This window comes from Peromyscus leucopus, chromosome 3, assembly GCF_004664715.2.
Source record: "Peromyscus leucopus breed LL Stock chromosome 3, UCI_PerLeu_2.1, whole genome shotgun sequence".
Lineage (NCBI taxonomy): Eukaryota > Metazoa > Chordata > Mammalia > Rodentia > Cricetidae > Peromyscus > Peromyscus leucopus.
Window position 1 is genome coordinate 149,952,757 of NC_051065.1, and position 19,725 is coordinate 149,972,481.

The window sequence follows — 19,725 nt, forward strand, 5'->3', positions numbered from 1 at the left end:
GAGAGAGAAGAGATGAATCTAGGTGTGAGAGACGTCAGAGAACACGGAGAGGAAACAGGAAGTGCAAGATGGAAGAAGGTAAAAAGCCGGGAGACAAAATATGGATTAATATAAATGGGTTAATTTAAGTTATGAGCTAGTGAAAGCTATAGGCCTGTAGATGTATCCAACCGTCTTATTAAAATAAAAAACACAAAACCAATGTAAAAGAGAAAGTCAAGAGGTCAGAGCTAAAATCTTACCTCCTGCAGTGTTCCTACCTCCCTGAAAGAGCTACTTCCTGTTTGTCTGTCTTTAAATAGTCTTTCTGTTCTGCCTTCTCATTGGTTGTAAACCCAACCACATGACTGCCTCGTCATTGCCTGTAAGTACCGCCCTCCAGGTCTTAAAGGCATATGTCTCCAATGCTGGCTGTATCCCTGAACACACAGAGATCTACCTAGCTCTTCTACCAAGTGCTGGGATTAAAGGCGTGTTCCACCACCACCACCACCACCACCACCACCACCACCACCACCACCACCATCACACTCTTGCTATGGCTCTAATAGCTCTGACCCCTGGACAACTTTATTTATTAACATACAATGAAAATCACATTTCAGTACAAATAAAATACCACCATATTTCCTCTTTTCTATTTTAATAAAAAGAAAAAAGGCAAAATGTTATAACTAACAAAAGAAAAACTATATACAAAAGTACAATAACTATATACAATATATACAAGTAACAAATACCTAAACTATGTCTAGTCCATTTGCATTTGACAAATCAGAGAAAATAATTCCCTTATCTATCCTATTTTGGTTAAGTCCAATATGTATCTAATTCACTTTCTATCCTAATTAATCTTCAACTATAACTAACTAATCTTCAACTTCCTCAGAGATCCAAGAAGGAAATAATATTAGCTAACAAAAATAAAAACAGGAAGTGTATGCAAGCAACTTCCAAAAAATTTGTGAGTTGACAGAAACAGTCAACAGTTCAACCTCACATTGGGTGAGAGCAGTCCATGTACCAGAAACACCTGAATTCCACTAGTGTCATGTCATGATTCAGGATTTTAAATTCTGGAAATTGTTGACAGTTTTTGATTTCAGCTGTCCATTCTTCTTGGCTGTGTACATATGGCTTCATCTCAGCATCCCCTTCTTCTCCACATCCTTCTATTAAATGCCACTCTACTATTGAGAGGCATGAGCTTTCAGCTGCTGTTCCATTGCACAACAGAAGCCATCGGCCCACTGCCTGTTAAGCTGCCTTCGAAGAAAAGGGCACCTACCTTTTCCGGATGTGAAGGCCACTTCATGGATGGTGCCATATTGTCCTGGCCTCAGAAGATGCCTTTTGATAAAGCCATAACCACACTTGTTTTGGCAACAATCAGTAGTCCTTTGTTTCATGTCCTGTCTGTCCATTTTGTTCTGTTGATTCGAGGATACTTTGTTGTCCAGTGGCTAACTTTTGCCACAATGAAAGTTAACTCCATATGCAGTTTCTTCAATGCCCATATTTTCTCTGAAGTAGATTGGTACTGCCAGGAGCCGACATGTCTCAAAAAAGAAAAATTTCTAAGTTATTAAAACATTTTAAATGCCATATTCTGTAGATCTCTGAAGGGTTTGAAGATGACCTGTCTAAAATATATCTGCTCAATTTTTAAAACATATCTAATATGACTGTAATTTCTATTGTAATGTCTAACTACTAACTTTCATTTTTTTATATCCTAATATAAATTTCATATTGTTTTTTGTGAGCTGGCGGCCCAAAACTAAAACCCGTCTACACATGGGTGCTGGGGATCTGAACTCAGGTCTTCATGCTTGTGTGGCAAGCCCTTCCAGACAGAGCCATTTCCCTAGCTCCTTTCGTGTAATAAAGATGGCCTTGAACTTCTGATCCTCCTATCTTTATTTCTCAAGTAATGCTGGAGTTACCACTGCCGGCCACCACGCCTGGCACGCCTGGAAGCTGCCGCTGCTGCTGCTGCTTCTTTTAAAATTAAGATGTCTCATCTTGTAGTTCAGACTGGCCTGGAACTCACTGTGTAACCTGAGCTTGGTCCCACGGCAACGCCTCTGACGCCCTGGAGCTGAGATTGCAGGTGTGTGCCCTCGGCCTTGGCAGGATTGGTGGTTTCTTCCAGAACGTTTCCTGTTTCTAGTGGAGTGCTGGGGGGCAGGGGTGTAACTCAGTGACAGAGTACTTGCCTGTCGTGGGAGGAGATCAGGATCCATCCACTGTAATGCGAAGAAGTCAGTAAGTAATAGATAAACAAACAATGCAAGTCATCTCAGCCTGCCAAGAGATTGATATTACTGTCCCTATTTTTGTAGCTAAGGAAACCAAGGCTCAGAAAACAAGTAGAGACAAGCACAGTGACATGCACCCGTGATCCCAGGAGGATAATGGGTTCAAGCCTTGGCTATTGTAGCAAGTTCAAGGCCAACATGTGGGCTTTATCTCAAAACAAAAATAGGTTAGCCAAAGCCATGGAATTGGCCCGTGGAAGAGCTGGGCTTTAGACTCCCACATCTTTATACAAATCCCATTCCATTAACACCTAGACACTAGGATTCCTCCCATACCACAGCTGTAGCAGAAGCCTCCCAAATGGGTCAGGCATGCCCAGCTTTGTAGGAAGCCATCACACAATTGCTGAATTCTACCCCAGGAAGTCACCCTCCCTGCCATCCTGGAGGAGGCCCAGCTTTCCCTATAGGAGATGAGGCCAATTTAGGGTGAAGGTTGGGTGCTAACTGGGAACAGGAGACCTGCCCTCTGGGTCCCAGGGCACTTTCGTCTAAGTGTGCAGTGTTGGCTTTGCCAGGGATAAGGCTCACATATTCTAAGTGGTTACTGAGGGTGGTAACCTCTTTCCCGGGGAAGGGTGGGGGCAGGTTGGTGAAGCTGCCTAATTGAGATGGGAGGGTGGCCAGGGACTTCCAAGCTTTTAAATCCAGTGGTGATGTTCCTGTAAACAAGTACAACCTCAGCTCCCCAGAGGGCCTGGGGAGCAAATGGGTGCATCTCTGCCTCCCTCCCTCCCAGCAGCTGCTAGCACAGCCAGGCCACCTCCAGCGGGCGGGTTCAACGGCCTCCCCACCCCCAGCTCCAGCCGCAGGAAGTGGGGCCACCGAGAGAATCCTCTCGCCTCCCCTCCTGCCGCGAGTGCCCTCTGTGAAGGAGCATTTCCTGGCCTAATTAAGCTGGGTAATGAGTAGCTAAGAAAAGGGGATGAAAGCCCTAGGAGGCTTAGAGCTGGGACAGTTTATGACAGGGGTGTCTGCAGCTGGTGACAGTCTTAGAGAAGTTATTTCTCCTAAGCCTGGGAAGTTGCATGCTATTTCCTCAGCAAAGTGAGCCCCAGAGTGAAGCCAAGGGATTATTCTGTCCTAAGAGGACCTGCTTGGAGGGTGAGGATTAGGGTTTGACCCAGGCTCTGGGGCTGGGGAGGAACCAAGCCAAGCTCGGGAGCAGCACAAGTCAGTCACCTGGGGCTAATGACTTTAGCTCAGCCCAAGGCTGGGCCGTCCTCGGTGACCACGGTGCCTCCCCGGGGTGTTGTTTTTCATTTGAATGATAGGACTGCACTCGGAGGCCATTTCCTAAGACCTCTTCTAGCTGAGCCTGAGGAAATCTGAGCTGTGTCCCTCCTCCCCTCTGCCCCTCCTCCCCTCTGCCCTCCTCCCCTCTGCCCCTCCTCCCCTCTGTCCTCCTTTAAAGGTGCTAAAAGCTGTGTCCCAGAAAATGCCAGGCGCCCCAGCAGCCAGGGGTTAGGGGAGAGAGAAATTGTGTAGACAGCCCCACCCCAAGAGATGGAGGCCCTACTGCAGAAGCTCTGGACCCCAGGGCTGTCTTCTCAAGACCTTCAGGAGCCTGAGGTTGTCTACGATACCTACCCACCCTCCCCCCCCCCTCCCCCGCGCACAACACACACACAGCCACCCACTCTACCCCCAGATTCTCCTATCATACCTGTGTCTGTCCTGCTATTTACTCTTCGTTTATTTATTTATTTATTTATTTATTTATTTATTTATTTATTTAATTTGGTTTTTTTTGAGACAGGGTTTCTTCGTGTAGCCCTGGCTGCCCTGGAACTCACTCTCTAGACCAGGTTGGCCTCGAACTCACAGAGATCCACCTGCCTCTGCCTCCCGAGTGCTGGGATTAAAGGCGTGTGCCACCATCACCCGGCTGCTCTTCATTTTTAAAAACATTACTTTGTTCTAGGTGTGTGGCCCATGTCTATAACCCCAGGACGTGGAGTTCAAGGCTAGCCTTACTTACATAGCAAGTTGAAGGCCACCCTGGCCTTCAAAACAAAAACCAAAACCTAAGCCACTTGGATGCCAACCCACCAGCACAGGACTGGCTGCTCTTCTAGAGGACCCAGGTTCGATTCTCAGCACCTGTGTGGTGGCTCACAACCATCTGTAACTCCAGTCCTAGGGGATCCCATGCCCTCTTTTGGCCTCTGTAGGCACCAGGCATGCACATGGTTCATGGACATGCATGCAGGCAAACCACTCATATACATAAAATAAACAACAACAACAATAAATATTAAACCAAACTGGCCAAACAACAATAAAGGAAAAAAACTGCTTTGTGTCATACTCGAGTCTTAGGCAGGAGTAGGCGGAGTAGAGGTTGGGTCCAGTCTACCACCCAGGCCCTGACTGGAGTTGAAAATCAACGGCTCCAGTCACGGTCTTCCAGCCCGCAGAAGGAAGGCAGTGGAGCGGATAGCTGCCTGGTTATGAACCCACTGCCTCCACGGAGGTAAAGTTAGGACACAGATTTCTCAGGCCTCTTAAATTAAGGTCCTCGTTGGGTATGTTCTGTTTTTTCTAGTCACCTGAAGTATAGAGTTGTACCTGTTCACTGCAGCTGGTCAAGTCCCAGTTTCTCATGATCCCAAAACCAAATGTTTGACCGTTGATAATTTTTTCCCCCTTTTTTGTTTTCCAAGACAGTGTTTCTCTGTGTAGCTGTGGTCGTCCCGGAACTGTCCTGTCTGTAGACCAGGCTGGCTTCAAACTTAGAAAATCCACCTGCCTCAGCCTCCTGAGTGCTGGGACTAAAGGCTCCACCACCATCCAGCTGACTTTTTTTTTTTTTTGGAGCTGAGGACCGAACCCAGGGCCTTGTGCTTGCTAGGCAAGTGCTCTACCACTGAGCTAAATCCCCAACCCCCAGCTGACTTTTTATAATTTTCTAAATAAGATCTATTTTGGGCCCTGTCTTCTGAGCCGCATTCTTCAACTGAATTATTTTTGTTGCTGTTTTTTTATACAAGGTTTTATCTCTCCCCCGACTGAATTAATTATTTCTTTCTTTGGAGGAAAGGGTTTCGCTGTGTAACGCTGGCTAGCCTGGATCTCATTATGTAGACCAGGTTGGCCTCGGATTCACAGAAATCCTCTTGCTTCAGCCAGGCTTGTCGTTCCACTGAATTCTTGGTGGCCGGAAGTACAGGGGACTGTAGCTGAGGCTCTTCATCTCTTCCCAACAGTCTCTCCTTTGTCTCCCCCGCCCTTCCCTTCTGGTCTCCTTTATTAATAACAAAGTGGTTGTGAGTTCTTCCTCAAGCTGTAGTATCTGCAGAGGGTTCACTCGGGCAGCCCAGCTTGGCAAGGACAGCCAGGGCACCCTCTGCTCTCAGAGGCCTTGAGGAGGGTCCCTGGTGTCCACACTAAAGAAGGCTCTGATGAAAAACCAAGAACCAGCCTAGCAGTTTCAACTCTGACCCTGGGTACGTTCCAGTTGGGCTGCCCAGCTCAGGACCTTGGCATCCTCTTCAGTGTTGCCGCAGCTGGGCACCCAGGGAGCCAAGGCGGTCCGAATGTGTAATCCTGCTAAAAGGAGAAACGCCAAGGGAGCTTGGAGTTTCCCAGGAAGGGACTCGGGCCACTGAAACCAGATATCCCTGTCAGGGGAGGCCTTTCACTGGAGGGACGAGGAGAAGGAGGGGAGGAAGGCCAGCCTGAGGAAGAGGGGGAGGACGGAGAGCTGGGTGACCCCTAAGAGCCCTCGCTGCCCTGGTAGCAGACCCTCGCTCAGTTCCCAGAAGCAGCCCTGGTGGTTCCTGCTAACTCTCCTCCTTTCTGATCTGCTCTCACACCAGGCGGTGTGGCACATCTGTACGAAGGAGGACTGAGCGAGTCTGAGGACGACTTGGGCTACACACCAAATTGAAAGAAGCCTGACAACTTGAGTTTGCTATCTGGATCCCACAGGGTGGAAGGAGAACAGGAACCCTTGGAAGTGGTCCTCTGACCTTCACTCAGGCCCCACAGCAGCCCCCTCTCCCCAGTAAGCGTAATAAAAACTTTACATTGAAACAACAAAAACGGAGGCCTTCAGCCAGCCACCTCTGCTCATAAGGGGCCTCTGGCTTTCCCCTGAGGAGCCCAGTCTTCCTTCTCTCCCCGCCCTCTGAGTAAAGGGTCAGATAGCACTGTGGGGAAAAGCCTCAGGGCAGAGAGACGGCTCTAGATAAAAGCCCCGGCCTTTATCTGAGGACCAGACCTCTGTCCCCGGACCTGCAGAAGAGAAGAGGCTCCCGAGTGTTGTCCTTTGGCCGCCATACAAAAGGAGAGCCACTTTAAAAATGTTCAAGACCAGCCAGGAGTTGGTGGTACACGCCTTTAATTACAGGGCTCCACTAACATAGGTGAATCTCTATGGGATCTCTATGAGTTCGAGACCAGCCTCGTCGACAGAACAAGTTCCAGGACAGCTAGGGCGACACAGAGAAACCTTGTCTCGAAAAAACCAAAGAAGGAAAAAAAAAATCTGTGCGTGGTTATCTTCAACAGTTCCTTCTGCCGGTCTGTCAGCGAATATCCACTGAGTGACTGACAGAGCAATGTCATGGTACAGTGTCACATGAATGGTCAGAAAGGACCCTGTAGGAGAATCGTCCCAAATTTACACAGATCAGGACCGTTTATCAGTGTTCAGCTAAAAGGAACAGACCAAGGCTAAAGTCACAGCAGTTCAGGAAAGCTGCTTGGTGACCAGTTCTGCCAAAGAGCCAAAGATAGCAAATCGTCTGTCCTTGAGGTACAGTGTGCCATCTGGCTGTGGGGACAAGGCTGTAAGCCAAAACAACTAGCGAACAAGGTCCAAAAAAGTTCCAGTAAATAACTCAAATGCAAGTTCAGCATTTGGGAATCAAAGGCAGGAGCATCTTCAGTTGAAAAGCCAGCCTGAGCTACATAGAATTCACCTCAAACAGGAACCCTTTTATAGAGCCTCTTTGCGAATGCCTGTTATCCCAGTTCTCAGGAGCCTGAGGAAGGAGGGTTGCTGCAAGTCTGAAGCCAGCCCAGGGCTACAGAGGGAGATTCTATCTCAACAAAACATGAGAGCCTTCAAGATGACTCAGTGGATATGGACACCTGCCTGCCAAGCCTGAGGGCCTGAGTCTGCTCCAAGGCATCCACATGGGGGAAGGAAAGATTGAACTAACTCCCCCTCCTCTCCTCTCTCTGTCTAGCTCGGGCTGTCCTGGAACTTGCTCTGTAGACCAGGCTGGCCTTGAACTCACAGAGATTCACCTGCTTCTGCCACCCGAGTGCTGGGATGAAGAATGCACCATCACACACAGCAGAACCCACTCTTATAAACTGTCCCCTGACTTCCACTCTAGTGTAGCATATGTACATTCACCCAAATGTCTACACAAGTGTGCGTACCCCTACATAAATAAACAACATACCCAAAACAAAGCAATACAAATAAAAAATACAGACAAGAATTCAAATGTATGGTATACATCATTGGCTATGTGGTCAGTCTATCTTCTATCTATCTATCTATCATCTACCTATCTTAGTTACTTTTTGATTACTGTGATAAAACATCATGGCCAAGGCAACTTATAATAGGAAGAATTTATTTGGACTTATGTATCCAAAGGGTTAAGAGTCCATGACCTGTTGGGAATGGTGGCACACGCCTTTTCTCAGCACATGGAGGTAGAGGCTGTGAATTCACCAGCCTGGTCTACATCGATAGTTCCAGGACAGCCAGAACTATATATAGTGAGATCTTGTATGAAAAAAAGGGAAGATTCCATGACTTGAGTTTGATCTCAAGTTCATCAGAACAGAATTGTGGCAGGCATAATGGCTGGAGCAGCAAGCAGCGATGGTATCTCAAAATGCAAGTGGGAAGCTGAGAGACAGAATTGGGAATGGCACATGGCCTTTGAAAAAGCCCACCCCCCAACCTCCAACTGGAGGCCAAGTCGTCAGACACCCGAGCCTGTGGGGACACTCTAATCCAAGCCACGACACTCTCTGTCATCTGTCTCTGCTGTAGATGGGACCCAGGGTTCAGCCAGGTTCAGAAACCATCTACCAGTGTGCCACAGCTGCCCCTCCCTAGTGAGGGAGCCCATAGGTGGTCAGTGTGTGAACTGAGGACCTGATTGCTCCTTGGCATGGTCAACATAACAACCAGTCCTGGTGATTTGGGGAGAAGGCTTCTTTCCAGTCAAGCATCCCCCAACATTCTTCTTCAGTTTGTTGAGCTGCTATTGTGTGCCAGGCACAGAAGGAGACTATGAGGAGCGGGAGGCTCTTTCTGTCCCCCTGCAGCAGTCCTTAAGGGTCCATCTCCGCTCTCATCGTACGCATTTAAGTTTTACAGTTTATTTGCACAACATTTGCAATAAAAACACAATCCAAAACAGAAGGTTGAGTTTTGAGTTGTGAAGAAAGAGGAGCAGAAAGCCAGGATTCAAGGACTGTGCTGTAATCCTGGAACCTAAAAAGTGGCTCTAGAGGCTCTGGGTTGCTTGGTGACTCCCTCAAAATGGGAAATAATGTGTCCGATAGAAAGGAAGCTTCTCAGGGGTTAGGGATTTAGCTCAGTGGTAGAGCCCTGGGTTCTCAGCTCCAAAAAAAAAAAAACAAAAACAAAACAAAAAAAAAAAAGGAAACTTCCCCCGTGGTCCTGTCACACTCAGCTTTACTCAGGCTTGTATGCTCCTGGATAATCATAGTGTTGAACTCCTCTGCATTTGTTCCCGCTCCGAATGTTCTGCCTCCTTTGCAGACTGTCCACCATTGGCCCTGTTTCAAGGGTCAGCACAAGAAGCCAGGAATGCAATTCTGTTGATAGCATGCTTCCCTAGCATGCACTAAAGCCAGGGTTCATTCTCTAATGATATGCAGGGAATCTGGGTCTCCTCTTGGGGTTCTAAGTCTTATTGATAAAAGAATTTAAGAATAAACACAAACAGATGCTGAAGGACAAAGAATAGACTCAAACGGAAGCTCAAGGACAATTTTATTGAAGTTTAAATGAAAACTCCAGGGCAGGCAACCTATAAATCTCAGCAGCTGCCCAGAGGAGAATGGAGCAGAGAGTGGAAAAAAAAAAAGGCTGTGCCATTTAAGCTGGCATGACAGACAAACAGCCACAAGATTCAGGAGAGCTTCAGAAAAAAGAGCAATAAAGCCCAAATATCGGGGAAAACAAAAGTGTAGCAAACTATGCTCAGGAAAGAGGTAGAGAGAAGAAAAGGAGCAGTTATGGTCTTCTGAATAATTCAGAAAAGCAGGCAGATTATGAAGCTGCCTGGCAATGGCCTGGTAAGCCACCGTGCTAGGGTGGGGACCCTGGGAAGAAAAGTGCAGTGTCTTATTGAAGGACTAATTATTCCACCCATCTCTTTAGCATGGCTCACAGTGAGTCCACCTTCCTAGGGGTGGTCCCTGAGCTGGGTGATGCATTCATCCCAACTGGAATGTTCACTCTCTGCCCAGGCAAGAGATTCTGTTCTCTGGACCAGGAGTTTTCTCTTAACAGGTCTTTACTGTTCACACTAGCACTTAGGAAATGGAGGCAGGAGGATTATGAGTTCAAGGTTATCTTCAGCTACAAAGTGAGTTCCAGGCCAGGCTGGGACACCTGAGACCCAGCCTTAACTACTTTGGAAGCCAAGGTAAAAACTGCAAATTCGAGGCCTGCCTGGCAATTTGCCTGTCCACCTCAAAATAAAAAAGTAAAAAGATAGCTGGGATATTGGCTCAGTGGTAGAGAAGTTGTACAGGGTGTGTGAAACCCTGAGTACAACCCCCAATACTTATAAATAAACAAATAAAGTTGTCATACAGTTGCTGGCTCTGACAGCCTCCCCCCCCCCAGGAGCAAGTAGGCTGGTCTAGCGCTGAGCCCGCCCCCACTTCTCCTGTTTTCCTTGGCTTAGTACAGTTAGGAGGGTCCAACAAGTTTTTGCCACCAATGTGCTTAGGTTGCACCAAAGATGTGCCAAGCACCTAGCTAAATGTTGCCCACGCATCGTCTTACTTCATCGTACAGTGACCGGTTCTTGGTTGCTGTCACTGTGCCTGCTCTGCAGACGGAGGAACTGAGATGAACTGACCCGGTCACATGCAAGGGCTCTCCTGGAGGAGAAGCCAGCATTCAGCTCCAGCTCTGCCAGCCTTTGAAGCCATTGACGATGGTCAGACAGTCTTCTTTTCCATGGCAACTCCCGATTTTTTATTGATAAAGATTAATTAGGCCGGGTGGCGGTAGTGGTGCACACCTTTAATTCCAGCACTCAGGAGGCAGAGGCAGGCGGATTTCTGTGAGTTCAAGGCCAGCCTGGTCTACAGAGCGAGATCCAGGATAGGCACCAAAACTACACGGAGAAACCCTGTCTCGAAAAAGCAAACAACAAACAAAAATATTAATTAGATTAATGCTTCAAGTATGCATGCATATGTGCTCACATATGTGTGGGTGCATGTGTGAGTGCGCATGTACACATGTGGGGGTGTGTATGTGGAGTCCTTCAGGTGTCTTCTTCAATAGCTTTCTACTTCATTTACCAAGGCTGGGTCTCTTGGAGAGGACTGACATGGTTAGTTTAGTTAGTTAATTTAGTTTAGTTAGCTAGCTGGCCCCTGGCGCCCTCTGTCTCTGCCTCCCTAGAACTGGGATTACAAGCACCTAGATTTTACCTGGGTTCTGGGTATCCAAACTCCTCCTGGTCCTCATACATGGCAAGTGCTTTATCCATTAAAAATGTGGTGAATGGGTGGAGCTTAGCAGTAGAACATTTTTCTAGGGTTCCATCCTAGCCCTACCAAGGGGAGGGAGAGGGAGAGGGCGTTTGCACTTGTATCTGGACTTTAGAACTCATCTGCTCCAACCTCCACGTTCCATAGCCCGAGAGACAATTCCAGTGAGGTTCAAGGTCATAGCCCTCATTCCAATTAAACAAGGCCAAGAACAGATCTGAGACTAGCTACTTGGAATCATTTTCCAATTCATTTGGAAAAGCCACCTCTACAAAGAGAGAAAAGTCTGGAAATGAAGCTCTTCCACCAAGACAGCACCCTCTAGTGGCGGGGAGCTGTTGGTTGCTATCAGGCTCTGCCATCCTGCCAGCCTGACCAAGAACAGGCCTGGTGTTTGGTTGATTTTTTTGTCAACTTGACCCAAACTAGGATCATTTGGGAAGAGGGACTCTCAGTTGAAAAAAATGCCTCCTTAAGGCTGGCCTATAGCCAAGTCTATTGGCTTTTTTTTTTTTTTTTCATTGATGATTTATATGGGCAGATCAAGCCCATTATGGGCAGTGCCACCCCTAGGCAGGGTGGTCCTAGGTGGTATATGAAAGATGTAGCTCAGTGGTTAGAGTGCTAATCACTATGAGTGCTGAGCATGAGTGAGGCCCGAGGTTGAATCTTCAATATTGAAAAGTAAACCACAGTAATGCAAACAATAAAAAAGAACATAATAAAGCAACAGAGCAGTAGTTTTCAGCTAGGGGTGAGATGGAACGAGGAGAATTGGTTCAACGTCATCATCCTGGGCTACATAATAAGGCTGAATTTGAGGCCAGCTTGGACTACCTGATGCCATGTCTCAACAAGCAAAGAAACAGAAACAATAAGCAAACAACCTTCAGGTGTCTCCACAGAGCCCTAGAGTTTTGTTCTTTAACTTTTCATAGTTTATTTCATGTGTCTAGGCGTTTTGCCTGCATGTATGTCTGTGGACCACTTGTGTATGTGATGGACATTTTATCCCCTGGATCTGGAGTTCAGACAGTTGTGAGCTGACATGTAGGTGCTGGGAATTGAACCCAGGTCCTCTTTAAGAGCAGCCAGTGCTCCTTGTTGTTTTTCTTTTTTACCCCCAACATAATTTTTTTTGTTTTGTTTTTCGAGACAGGGTTTCTCTGTGTAGCTTTGCGCCTTTCCTGGAACTCACTTGGTAGCCCAGGCTGGCCTCGAACTCACAGAGATCCGCCTGGCTCTGCCTGAGTGCTGGGATTAAAGGCGTACGCCACCACCGCCCGGCATCCAACATAATATTTTTATTAATTATTTGGGAATTTCATACAATGCAGCCCAATCACACTCGATTCCCATTCCTTGCAGGTCCACCCTCCCACCCTTGCACCCCCCCAAAAAAAAAGACAAAAAAAACTCACTCAAACAAACACAAAAAAACAAATTAAAAAAACCAAACCAACCAAACAAACAAACAAAAAACCCCACCAAGTCCAGCTGTGTTATTCATACACTCGTCGGAGCATGATCAAACTCCCAGTGGCCAGCCCCTTAAAGAAAACCGAGTCCTTCTCTACCCCCTCACCCCCACCAGAAGCCATCAGCTGTGAAGAGCTACACTTCAACATCTTTATCAGTTTTTAAGAACTCTCTTCAATAGCTTCCTACCTGGACGGTTGCCACGGAAACCTTCAATGGCTCTCATTCTCAGTTATGAGTCTGCAGTCATTGATGTCACTGCAGAGAAGCTTCCTTGTCCATAGCAGCAGGCATCATGACCTCCACACGGTTTAGGCAGCAACGTGGAACCAGTGGCCGCATGGATCCCAGACATCAACATGGCCCTCTGCAGTGGCAGATGCCTCTTGGGGCAGCATAGAGGAGCAACCAGTACTCTAAATGGCTGAACAATTTCTCTAGCCCCCTGGAGTTCACAGGATTAAAGAGAGGAAGGAGAAGCTGGGGGAGGTAAGAAGTAGAGGGACTCCAGCAAAATGATGCTTGAGTATCTGTGTTTTCTGCCGTGGTGGGGACGGAACCCACAATGTCATGATCACTAGACATGCATTCACCCAGTAAACTATATCTTAGCCTAAGGAGTGTATTTTATGTGTATTTACTTTGCCTTCTTACTTAATTTTACCTGAAAAATGAAGACTAGCTGGGAGTCTGGAGAGACGGCTCAGAAGTTAAGAATACTGTTCTTCCAGAGGACCTGAGTGTGGTTCCCAGGACAACATGGTGCTCACAACCATCCATTGTAACTCCAGTTCCAGGGATCCAATTCCCTCTTTTGACCTCAGGGGGCACCAGGCAAGCATGTAGTGCAGATGTAAATGTAGGCAAAACACTTACAACACATTAAAAAAAAACAGCCAGGCATGCAGGCTCATGTCTTTAATCCCAGTGATTAAGGGCAAAAGCAGGAGGATTTCTGTGTGTTTAAGGCTAGTCTGGTCTATAGGGTGAGTTACAGGCCTGCCTAGTGAAAAACCCTGTCTAAGAAAAAAAAGAAAAAAAAAAAAAAAAAAAAAAAAAAAAAAAAAAAAAAAAAAAGCCTTTAATCCCAGCACTTGGGAGGCAGGGGCAGGTGGATCTCTGAGTTCAAGGCTGGTCTGGTCTACAGAGTGAGTTCTAGGACAGCCAAGGCTACACCTGCCAAACAACAACAACAAAAACAACAACAAAAGGGCTATTTAAATGGTGAGGCAGATCCTTTTTAAAAAAAAAAAAAATTTTTTTCCCAGAGCTGAGACCTTGTGCTTGCTAGGCAAGTGCTCTACCACTGAGCTAAATCCTCAACCCTAACATTTTTTTTATAACCAAAATTTTTTTTTATTTATCAGTTAGCTAATCAATTAACTGTTCCAGTGAGTGTGTGCGCACCTCAGGTACACGAGCACGTGCGCATGCTTGGTGGCCAGCACCTTTACCCACTGAGCGCTCTCATCAGGACCACTTTTTGCAATTTTCCAAAGGGAACACTGAGGCTGAGGAAGGTGAAGTCACTCCTTCAAGGTCACCACGCTGTAGCTGTCCTCCGACTCAGCCTCGTGCTATCTAAGATGGTCTTTTGTTGTCTTTCACACCGAACAGCACTGGGTTGTGCCTTCAAATGCCGAACACTTGATGAAGGTTGGAGATGGAGCTCAGAGGTGTTTGCTCTGTAGACACTGTGCAAGGCCTTGGCTTTGGCCTCCAACACTCGGGCGTGGGAGGGCGTTGGCAATGAAAGGCATGCTTGTTTTGTTCAATTGCAAACCATATATATACCCTTTTGCATAAACTGTAAAGACAAAATTCTGAGGAACTAGGGACACAAGGTAAGGCGTGTTGGAGGTGGGAGTGTAAAGGCAGAAACATGTGCCGAGTTCTATTAGCTGAAGCTTCTCCAGGTGGCCAGCAGCGCAGGGTTCAAGCTTTGAATTGCCCTCAAAGCCTCTAGGGGGCCTCACAGCCAGCTCAGGGCGTGCACCCACTCCCTGGGAAGGAAGAGGTACTCTGGAGCTCCTTTCCTGTGTCCCCAACTAACTAATGGGACCTTCTGTTAATGCCTGCCAGCGGCGCTGGGGACCTATTAAACACACCAACTCAGGGTTTCTAACTACCAAACCCAAGGTATGTTGTTACAAGGTTCCTCTTGATAATAAGAGCACACCATATATAACAAGATAGATAATGTATGTGACATATGTAATATATAATAAGAGCATGCCATATATAACAAGATATATGATGTACATACATATATAATATGTAATAATAAGAGCACACCACACATATACACGCTCTGTCCTGCATTATGAAATAGCACACTGAGGTGACCTTTCTTCAGGGTTTTAAATGGGTCTTGCCCTCCTGGCCTCCTGAAGTTTCCAGAGCCCCTGCCCTCCAGCCCAGAGCCTGCCTTCTTAGCAGTCTGGAATGGAGCTGGGCCCCTCAGGGCTCCTCTGTACAGATTAACCCCTTCCTTTCACTCTTGCTGTGCCTGGCAAAGGGCTCTGGGCCAAGTGGCCAGACACTGGCTCCAGGGCCGGCGGATGCCATAAACCTGTGTTCCTTGGGGACTCCAGAGATCCATGCCTGACTTTTAGAAGCGCACAGACGTTTTGTTTGAAATGGCCTCGGGAGGAGAGAGCCCAGGGCTCCAGACACGTGGTCCTCATTTGCCATTGGTGGAGCATGAGGACCGGGGAGCCGCGCCAGCAGGAGAGAGGGCAGACTGCAGCAGCTGCTGCTGCCACCACGCCACCAGGGAGTGTGGCTTCAGGGGGGAATGGAGGGAGAGAGGGAGAGGAAGAAGGGGTGGGACTTGGGGACAAGGGCGGTGTCACTGGGGAGGAGGGAGCAGGTGGTGGCTTGTTTATCGGCTCAGCTGTTTTCTATCTCTGAGCCTGAGTGCCTGAGTCTGGGACCGGAGCAGCTGGGAGGAGAGAACGCAGCGCAATCAGGGGCCCTAGCGGTCTCTTGCCTTAGTTACAGGTCCTGAAACCAAAGCAGAGCCCCAGGAGGGAGAGGCATGTGGGTGCTGTCTGCAGGGCTGCTGGCTGCCCACATGCTCACTTCGGCCACGCAGACACCCTGGCAATGCCCTCCTGCACGGTGCAAAGGTTTTCACTGGGTAGTTGCCCCCTGGGCTGACTTTGGCACCAATGCAATGTAAATATCCCTGGCTCTCACTGGCACAGTCTCATTCGTTAATTGGCATGGTCCTGGGGGTGGGGTGAGCCAGCCTTCTAACCTTGGTAACAGCCCAGCCTGTACCAGTGGAAACCATCCCGAGTGCAAACAGGTTAGCACCCCCAGTCTCTGCCCAGTGTGCCCAGCACCTTCCTCCATTGCATGGGGTTTCCCCTCTCCTATATATAGCCCAGACTAACGGAGTTCCTTACCAGTCCCTTCACACCCCAGTGCCCTTGTCTCATCTGCATGCTAAATCCATCAGAGGCAAAGCCGGCTACGGCTTAATTTGCTCTGACGCCTTTTGACCAGGTTAATAAATACACCACCTTAGTGCTGGAGCATTTTGGGAGGGAGTGCACCTTAATTACCCCGGAGCTTGAGGGTTCACGTGTGCTTCCTCCTTGGCTCTTCCTCCAGCTATCGCTTTGTTCTTGTTTGTTTAAATGAGAACATTTTCTGGGACTTTGGTGGCTCAGTCCCTCCCCTCCCCGCCTTCCCGATGGTGCACAAAGCCAGGATGGCTCCGTGGACAAAGGGTCTGCTCCCCTGGCACAGGGCCTAGGAGTTAGGACAGGGTAGGGAATGCAGATGCCTTGTGCAGACTTGTGCAGATGCCTGCTGGGCTCTTTTAAGTCGCCAGTTTAAGGACATCACACACACACACACACATTCATTCACCCTTCCCCACATGCCAAGTCCCAGCTGGCTGTTGTCTGAGCACACTGCTCTTCTGACCTCTCACCTGTGTCCAGTGGGGGCAGGGCAGGAGGTTGGCCTCTTTAGCCTGTGGATCTGCACAGCCCAGGCCTCGGTCCTGGAATACACGGACGGGTGAAGAACAGGGACGCGGACTGTTCGCAGCTCCCAGCTGCCATCTGCTCTTACAGCTGCAGTGTTTTGGACCCACGTTCCCAGGTCTGGATCTTCCCATGTGAAAAGCAGGATTGGGCCTCTACCCTCGCTTCACAGATACACAGGGTTGTAGAATGCTGGTTTCTCTGTCTATAGTCCATTTCTCTCTCCAGACACAGGGCAATCTAATAAAATTCCCTTTTTGTGGTGGCAGTTCGCACAGCTGGCCTGATTGACTGTTTGTTCTTCAACCCAGAAGCTCTGACTTCATCCCCTATAAAACTCATACCAGGAAATGGCATTCAAGTTGACCAGGTGCTACCAGGGACTCCAAACAGCAAAATGGCTACCCTACTATCTTCTGGTCAATGACCCCTCCACATCCCCCCTACCAAGCAAATTCTCTGAGAGGCCAGGGCTCTTGGACTCCAGATGGAGTCCAGTCAATCCATGGACCAGTTTGTCTTACGTGCTGGGGATGGAACCAACGATCATCCCACGCTAAGTGAATGCTCTACTACTGAACAATCCCCAGCCCTGGCCAATTTTGTTTGAGACAAGGTCTTACGTATCTGAGGCTAGCCCCAGGCTTGATATGTAGAGTAGGCTGGTCCCAAATTTGTGGCAGTCTGACTCACCCCACTGAATGCTGGGATCATAGGCATGCACCCCACAGCCTGCCCCTAAAATCTTCATTCTTAGATAAGGAAAACTGTCAGGTAGTTTTGATGGAACACAGGGACTCAGATCTAAGCCTGTTCTACCACTATGCTGGGTATAAACTCTGCATAAACTACAGACAGGAGGCTTTATTCAAACCCATCTTTTTTTTTTTTTCTGAGACAGGGTTTCTCTGTGTAGTTTTGGTGCCTGTCCTGGATCTCACTCTGTAGACCAGGCTGTCCTCAAACTCACAGAAATCCACCTGGCTCTGCCTCCCAAGTGCTGGGATTAAAGGTGTTCGCTGCCGCCGCTGCCACCACCACCCAGTTCAAACCCATCTTTGCAAGAAAAATATTATCTTTCATCTCCACAATACCATTGCCATCAGCCCTTAGTTTATTTATTTTATTTTTGTTTTAAAATATTTGCTTAATATTTCTGTCTGTTCTGCCTGCCTGTACATCTGTGTACCATGCCCATGCAATGCCATTAGAAGCCAGAAGATGGTGCTTTAGCCCCTGGAACTGGTGATAATGACGGTTGTGAGCTGCCATGCACGTGCTGGGAATTGAACTCCAATCCTCTAGAAAAGCAGTCAGTGCCCTAACTGCCGAGCAATCTCTTCAGCCCCCTATTTTATCACCACCATCATCACCACCACCACCACCACCACCACCACCACCACCACCACCACCACCACCACGGTAGCCATCTTTAGCAGTTCGCCAAAATCACACACACACACACACACACACACACACACACACACACACACACACGGGAAAGAGAAGCACCTACTTGTGGGGATATTTTATTTGTGCTGAAACGTGGTGATATTTTATTTGTATGTTAATAAATAAAGTTTGCCTGGAGATCAGAGGAAATAGCAAACTGTTTCAAGTAAACACAGAAGTCAGGCAGTGGTAGCACATGCCTTAATCCATCACTTGGCAAGCAGGGGCTCTGTGTGTTCAAGGCCACACTAGGGAACAGAGCCAAGTGTGGTAACACACGCCTTTAATCCCGGTACCAACCATAGAGACCTGGAGGTCTGTATAGACAGGCAGTGACAAGGAAGTGAGGTAGCTGGGCTAAGAACCTAGGAGAGGGCAGAACAGCAAGGCAATAAAAAGCCTGGGTAGACAGGAAGTTGTGGCATTTTGGAAGCTGCAGAGCTGGTGAGGTAAGGTTGGTTGGTGGCTCTCACTATTACCCTGATCTCTAAGGCTTTCACCCCTATATTTGGCTCCGTGTTTTTTATTTAATAAGACTCCTTAGAAATTCGGCTACACTACTACATGATCTCTAGGCAGTTAGGAAATGGAGTTGCTCCTTTGGCCACATACATGTGAGTCCCTAAGAAGAGTGATGTAAGCATCAGGAAGTGGGCACTGTTCAAAAAGGAAAGCCTCAGAGACATTACTATGATAAAACCAGAAGTGTGTGATGTCACTCAGAACGCCGTGGACATCCTTGTAAACAAGCAAGCTAAGGGCGAGGTCCCTGGCCAAGAGAATTAATGTGCAGACCGAGCATATGGAGCACTCTAAGCTGGGACAGCATCCTGAAACAGGTGAAGAAAACAAAGGAAGCCAAAGAGAAAGGCACCTGGGTTCAGCTGACGTGCAGCCTGGCCCACCTGGAGAAGCAGGCGTCTTTGTGAGGACATATGGGAAGGCTGGAGCCTGGTCCCTGTGAATTCATGGCTTAATGTACAAAGAGAGAGAACAGGCCTAGATGATACAGCATTTTTCTTAGAATAAACACATGAAGTAGAATACATGAAATAAAATAATTTAAAAACTAGAGTAACGTATTTATTATTGTGTGACGTTGTGCATAATTGGTGGGGAGCTCATGTGCCATTGTGTGGAGGTCAGAGGACATCTCTGTAGAGTCATTTCTTCCCTGTGGTTTTTCTTTACATGGTTTCAGCCATGTAAACTCAGGTCCGGGCTTACTCAGCAAGTGTCTTATCTACTAAAAGCCATTTCACCAGGCTTGTGATTTTTCTTAAATCTATTTTATTTTGTTTGTTTTGTTTTTCTGTTTTTTTGTTTGATACAGGTTCTCTCTACATAGCGCTGGCTGTCCTGGAACTCTCTGTAGACCAGGCTGGCCTCTAGGTCAGAGATCCACCTGCCTCTGCCTCCCAAGTGCTGGGATTCAAGGCGTGAGCCACCACACCTGGCTTTTTATTTATTTATTTATTTATTTATTTATTTATTTATTTATTTATTTATTCATTCATTCATTCATTCATTCATTCATTTATTTATTTTTGTTAGATCGGAGTTTTTCTATGATAATCTCTCACTTTTTTTTTTTTTTTTTTTTTTTTTTGGGAGCTGAGGATCGAACCCAGGGCCTTGCGCTTGCTAGGCAAGCGCTCTACCACTGAGCTAAATCCCCAGCCCCAATCTCTCACTTTTTATTTGTGGAAGATTATTGAGACTTGTGTCAAGGT